Source organism: Stylophora pistillata, chromosome 13 (assembly GCF_964205215.1).
Source record: "Stylophora pistillata chromosome 13, jaStyPist1.2, whole genome shotgun sequence".
Classification (NCBI taxonomy): domain Eukaryota; kingdom Metazoa; phylum Cnidaria; class Anthozoa; order Scleractinia; family Pocilloporidae; genus Stylophora; species Stylophora pistillata.
Window position 1 is genome coordinate 19,895,615 of NC_142531.1, and position 6,000 is coordinate 19,901,614.

Consider the following 6,000-nt stretch of genomic DNA (forward strand, 5'->3'; position numbering starts at 1 on the left):
CTTGATAATGGGCGTCTAAGAACAGGACCCATGACGCAAGCAGCAAACCTGTAAAAAGACCTACGTTGACGCCTCGGCGTTGAACTTTGCACAGACCTCTCATCCACTCCTGCGACTGATATCTGAAGTAATGCAAGGCCAGGATGTACGATGAAAAGCCGCTTATCCATAGCGATGTGCGTAGTATTTTGGACCCAAGAACGTATGTGAACCGCTCCATCACCCAAGCGTTACTCGCAATTTCTCCCAAGCCAGTGCAAGGTCTCGTTCAGTAAAACTGAATGCAAAAGCAGCTGAGTGATCACAAGCGGGAGTCAGCTAAAGCAGCCGTTTGCTTAACAGCTGTATTTGCTTATGTCGTTCGCGCGCTTCCCCGACCCCGCTAGTCCTCATTCCCCACAGAATGAGAGCCTGGAAGAGAGTAATTTTGTTCATTCGTTACCGCTCCAAACAAGCTACCGATTTTGACCCAGATCGAAATATTTCAGTTTTGAACATAACTTAATTGAGTCCCGAACTTTTTTATTTACATATTTACACTACTGGAAAGATTCGATGGCTCTGAACCGTTTAAAACCCAAATGTCAGAACAGAGAGTATGACTAATTTGAATCGTTGCTTTTACAGGTCGTGGAGTCTGTATCATCTGTATCATTTCATCAAATCTGAAATAAAAACCTATGGAATCGTATCAAAACGAAAATAAAAAAGAGTGGATGTATCAATTCGTCATGTGATAGGTGCAAAAAAAAGACACTGTTTTGACCATTTTTTCGATTGAACTTGGCCTTGAGAAAAGACAGGCCATAGGCCGAACTAACTCAATTGACTTCTTTTCCTTTTTTCCTTTCAATTTTTATTTTGGTTTTTGCATTTTGTCTTTTTTTCCCCAAGATGCTGACAAAATAGGCGTGTCGGGGGCCTGACCTTTTGATGCCCATATTTTGGAGTTTGAGGGAAAAGACTGGGTTATACTTTAATCAGATTGCAACGTGAGCTGAGGACGCAGAACCGTGAAAAAACCCGAGTAAAATGGCATATGATAATTTCGTTTATAACATAACCAAAGTAAAGCGCGCGCTCTGATTGGTCAATTTAGCGTCCCCCATTTGCCCATGGGTGTACGCTGCTGACGTGAGCAAATCCAAAGACTATTTTTCCGCGCGCGCTTGTTTTTTCTGGTCGCGTAAGATTTGTTAAATAAAAGGGAACTCTTTAGCTACAATGTATCAATGTTATGTTATAAAACAAATGGTAAACACCACAGTGTACACTATTGAGTTATGGATGCACTTGGGAGGTTTGCTAAGCACTCAAGAAGCTAGAGTCGCTCTCGGCTATCGCCTCGAGCGACTCTTACGCTTCTTTCGTGCTTAGCAACCTCCCGCGTGCATCCATAACTCAATAGTGTACGCTGTGGTGTTTACCATTTGTTAAATTTCACGATCTAGTCGTTTTTTAGTGAAAAAATGTTGACTCATTCTTTTTCTCTTCACGGACTACTTATACTGACAAAGGAGAGAAGGTAAGCTCCAAGCAGTTATAAATAGATGTTGTAATCGTAATTGTGTTTCATTAGCTTAATCTTTCTCATCGTTTCGTTCAAAACTTTTACATGTCTTTCTCTTAAATTAAACAAATGGGAATCTCTATTCGAGTGTAAACATATATCTCTCTATTTTCAGCCGGAGGTTGGGTCTTTTGTGGCTTTTGATCACATCACATTTTGGGTCGGAAATGCTAAGCAGGTTAGTAAAAAATATAATTATCATCTGCCTCGAGGGGCCAGAAGTGTATTTTTACTGCAAAGAAAAAATTTAAAAAAATAAATAGATTTGCATAAGTACTGTACAAAATGGAGCAAATAAGGTCGTTTATGGTCGTGAACAATACTTCACGGTCGTGCATACGGCTCTATGAGAAGTCAAATTCAAGAAGACAGATGAAAAGCAGCTACTGTAGTTATTTGAGGAAACGGTTGGAAATTGAGTTAGGTCGAGTTAGGCAAGAAAACATGTGGATCAAGGAGGCTCATTTTGCACATTATGACCTCTAGCCAAATATTTTCCTACCCTTCCACTCATACAATAAGTAAGCATATGAAACCTAGAATAACATTTTTTGATGGTTAGTTATTTTATACTCTAAGGTTGATCATTATTACATTTAGAGTTATAGATTTGATGAGAAAACATATGAATTGGCTGAGGTTGGAATACTCACAGGGACTCGAACTTCTTGTTTATTCCAGGCTCTTCACAAATGTTTACTTTTAAATTCTCTATGTGCAGACTAATTCTATGGTAGATATGTGATCATAAATTAAGTAAGTTTTTCTGAGTACAAATACCTCGTGATGTTTTTGCTCGTCTATGGCGTTATTTGTACTCTACGGAGTGTAGTTGGATAATAAAGGAAAGTATCACCTTTCAGAATATCTCTTGACTACTGCACAAATAATCGTTGTCAGTAGCACAGAAAATGTACAGAGGTCAGTATAGAGAATATGCATGCATTAGGGTGGAAAGGGTTTCTAAACATCTAACGATTTACTGTGTAGTACTATATTATGTAGCAAACAGGTGATGGACTGGGAAATAAATAAACTTACTGCTAATGGGTGTTGTTTTGATGTAACGCTTAACCCTATAAACTAATTGAAAGGAAATGTGAAGCAGCTGAGCGGGACAATTACAAGTTTCATCTCAATAAGGAAAGAATCGTTAAGAGGTCAGTCCATTCATAAGGTCTCTCCTGCAAGTCTGGTGGTTTTATATGTAGATAGAAGACTGTAAAATCTCAAGGGTCATTGAGCATCCATGCGATCATGCATCGTTTCAAGATGACCTAAATAACCTGGTTTCTTGGAGTCGACTAAATCATATGAGCTTCAATACCAAGAAATGCAAGTTAATGCGGATTACCAAGAATCGCTCGCCTATTCTTGCTCCTCTACAACTGGGTGGTACCACCCTTGACGTTACAGCTGAATTTTCAGATATTTGCTTGCTAACTAACCACAACCTGTCCTAGAACTCTCGCATAGATAAGATTTCCAGTAAGGCGAACAAAGTGCTTGGTTTCATAAGAAGGAATTGCAGAGATTTGAAGGATGTTTCAACACTAAGAACTCTATATTGCGCTCTGGTTGGGTCACAGCTGAAATACGGGTCTGTTGTTTGGTCACCTTTCATTGCGAAGTATTACTAAATTGGAAAGAATACAGCGACGTGCAACAAAGTTCATTCTCAAATCTGATGATGACTATAAAGTTCGTATTTCTAAACTTAATTTACTGTCTCAAGAGCATAGACGATTTCTTTTTGATGTACTCTTTTTTTTAAAAAGCTTTGAACGGATACATTAATTTAGACATTTCTACATATAACGTTCCCAATTTTGATTATGTTGCCACCTCTAAGCTCTTTAATATCTATTGTTCTGTTAATAAGATTGAAAAGCTGTTGAAGAATTTAAATGCTTACAAGTCCCCTGGGCCTAACGGTTTGTCGCCGCGCATCTTGAGGGAATGTGCATCGGCTCTCTTCCATCTATATGTGCATTAATCAATAAGTACTTCGCTGTTGGCCAATTACCTAGCAAGTGGAAATGCGCCGATATAACACCTTTGTTAAAAAAGAGCAGTAAAAACTGCAGAAACAATTACCGTCAGATTTCACTAACATCGATCGTGTGTAAACTAGCAGAACAAATAGTAAAACACCGTATTATGGAGTTTTGGGGTGAAGCCAATATTTTCAACCCGAATCAATTTGCGTACATGAAAGGTCGCTCTACGGTTACACAGCTGTTATCCTGTTTTAACGACTGGGAAAAATCTCGTAACAAGAGAAATCCTACGGATGTACTTCTGTTAGACTCCTCCAAAGCGTTTGGCAGTGTTCCACACAGACGTCTGCTTCATAAATTAGAAAGACACGGTATTGACGGCCCTCTTCTCAATTGGTTTCAAAGCTTCAGTTTTAATTGGTCGGTCGCAACGTGTTGTTTTGCGCGGCAGCTATTCGTCATGGACTCAGGTAAAATCAGGCGTACCTCAGTGAACAATTTTAGGGCCCATCTTGTTCATAATGTACGTCAATGATATATCAGCTGGAGTTTCTTCCGCTGTAAAATTGTACGCCGACGACACTAAACTCTGTAGGGAGATAGTAAACATTCCTGAGGATACGTATGTGCTACAATCTGACTTGTTTCGACTCACTGAATGGTGTAAAACCTGGCAGTTGAAATTTAATCCCGACAAATGTGAAACAATGAGAATAACGCACAAACAAGATAAGTCGAGAGGGAGCTATACACTTGATCCAAACAGTGCAATTCTAAAGAGTGTGAAATATATCAAAGATCTCGGTATTACAATATCGTTCGATCTATCATGGAGTGATCATATTCACGTGGTGGTCAACAAAGCCAACAAAGTCCTTGGGGTAATTAAGCGCGTGCTTGGGTCTAATAGCGTAAGTGAATTCTTTTTGCTTTACAAATCTTTAGTAAGGCCGATACTAGAATATGCGGTTCCAGTGTGGTGTCCCTTTCTGGTAAAAGACATTGTTTTGCTGCAAAAAGTCCAGAGAAGAGCGTCGAGACTGGCTCTTAGCCAAAAGAGAGGCGAAATGGACTACGAGGAACGTTCCTCCATTTTAAAGTGGTCACCAATAATTAAAGAATCGAAGACTGTATTTTTCTCTGATCGAATGTTATAAATGTATATTTTCTCTCAGTAATCTCGAATTCCAAGACTTTTTCCAGTTAGCGTCAAATCGAACAAGAAGTAATCTTAATTACAAGTTGAGGTTTCAAGCATCCAGTTGTAACTGTTACTGTCGTATTATTTCAGAGCATTTTGAGCAGAAAACATTATGCTTTTCGCCTTCTCTTTCATTTGACTTTTTAACCTTATTCGTAAACATTAAGGCCAGCTCAAGTTAATCTCAGTGCGCTGGACTCTGGGTCGGTTGGCCGGGTTCAAGTCCTGGCTAGGGCATGACGTTATGTCCTTAAGCAAGACGCTTCACTCACATTGCTTCGTCTTCTCGGATAAGACGTAAAGCCGTAGGTCCCGTCTCTTGCAGGGTTAGGGGTAGGGGACGTAAATTTCCCCTGCACGAGATTACTGTGTAGTGGATTTCCTCCCCGGGGTGTGATGGGTGGGAAAATGAGATCGCTACATGGACTGAAGCGGCTGCCAGAGGCGCCTGATAAAAATGCTGACGTCCGATCTCAACCTTACAATACTGTGAAGCGCGACTGAATATATCCACATAGAAGTCTGCGCTATATAAATGTAAAAATGTAAAATGTAAATGTATCTCGTATCTTTTGTACCCCCTCGTTGAATTACGCTTTCTTCGGGCTCATAAATTAGCCTGAAAATAATAAGAACGTCTTCATGAAAATACAGGAGGTCTTTTGGAATTTGCTGTGAATACAAATTAGGACAGACTTGCCACAGTGTCTTCTCGGTCACCGACAAGGCACACAGCAAAGATTTGCACAAGCATTTCATCGAAACTAGTACACTTTGCATAGACATCAATCAGTACACCTCTCGTTCACAAATTTGCACTTTGTGAAGCGGACGTGACCGAAACGTTCTGGACATATTGGATTCGTGAACACAGAGAGGCACACCTCTTTAGACCGCTTGCAAACATATAATAATAATAATAATAATAATAATAATAATAATAATAATAAAAATAAACAATCTTTAAGGAGGAAGCGCCCGTCACGTAAACGTGGTTTTCAGGGAGGTCCTCCGTAAAAATAAAAAGTATTAAAAGCTAAAATAAGAAATACAATTGTTACAGATCTAAAACGGCGTATATCTAAAGTTTAACCATCATTTAAAGTATTTAACCATTAAGAATATTGTAAGGTTTTCGTTAAAAATTGTGCATGGCATTGGCCTTCTTAAAAATACTAGGAAGGACATCCAGTCATTTGTAAAACGGAATTAGGACACCCTCTTTCCAC

At 39.3% G+C, this 6,000-nt stretch overlaps 1 pseudogene; it reads right to left on the reverse strand.

Moving 5' to 3' along the window:
• Window positions 1-6,000, reverse strand: part of LOC148718076 (uncharacterized) — a 30,318-nt pseudogene that overhangs the window by 22,645 nt on the left and 1,673 nt on the right.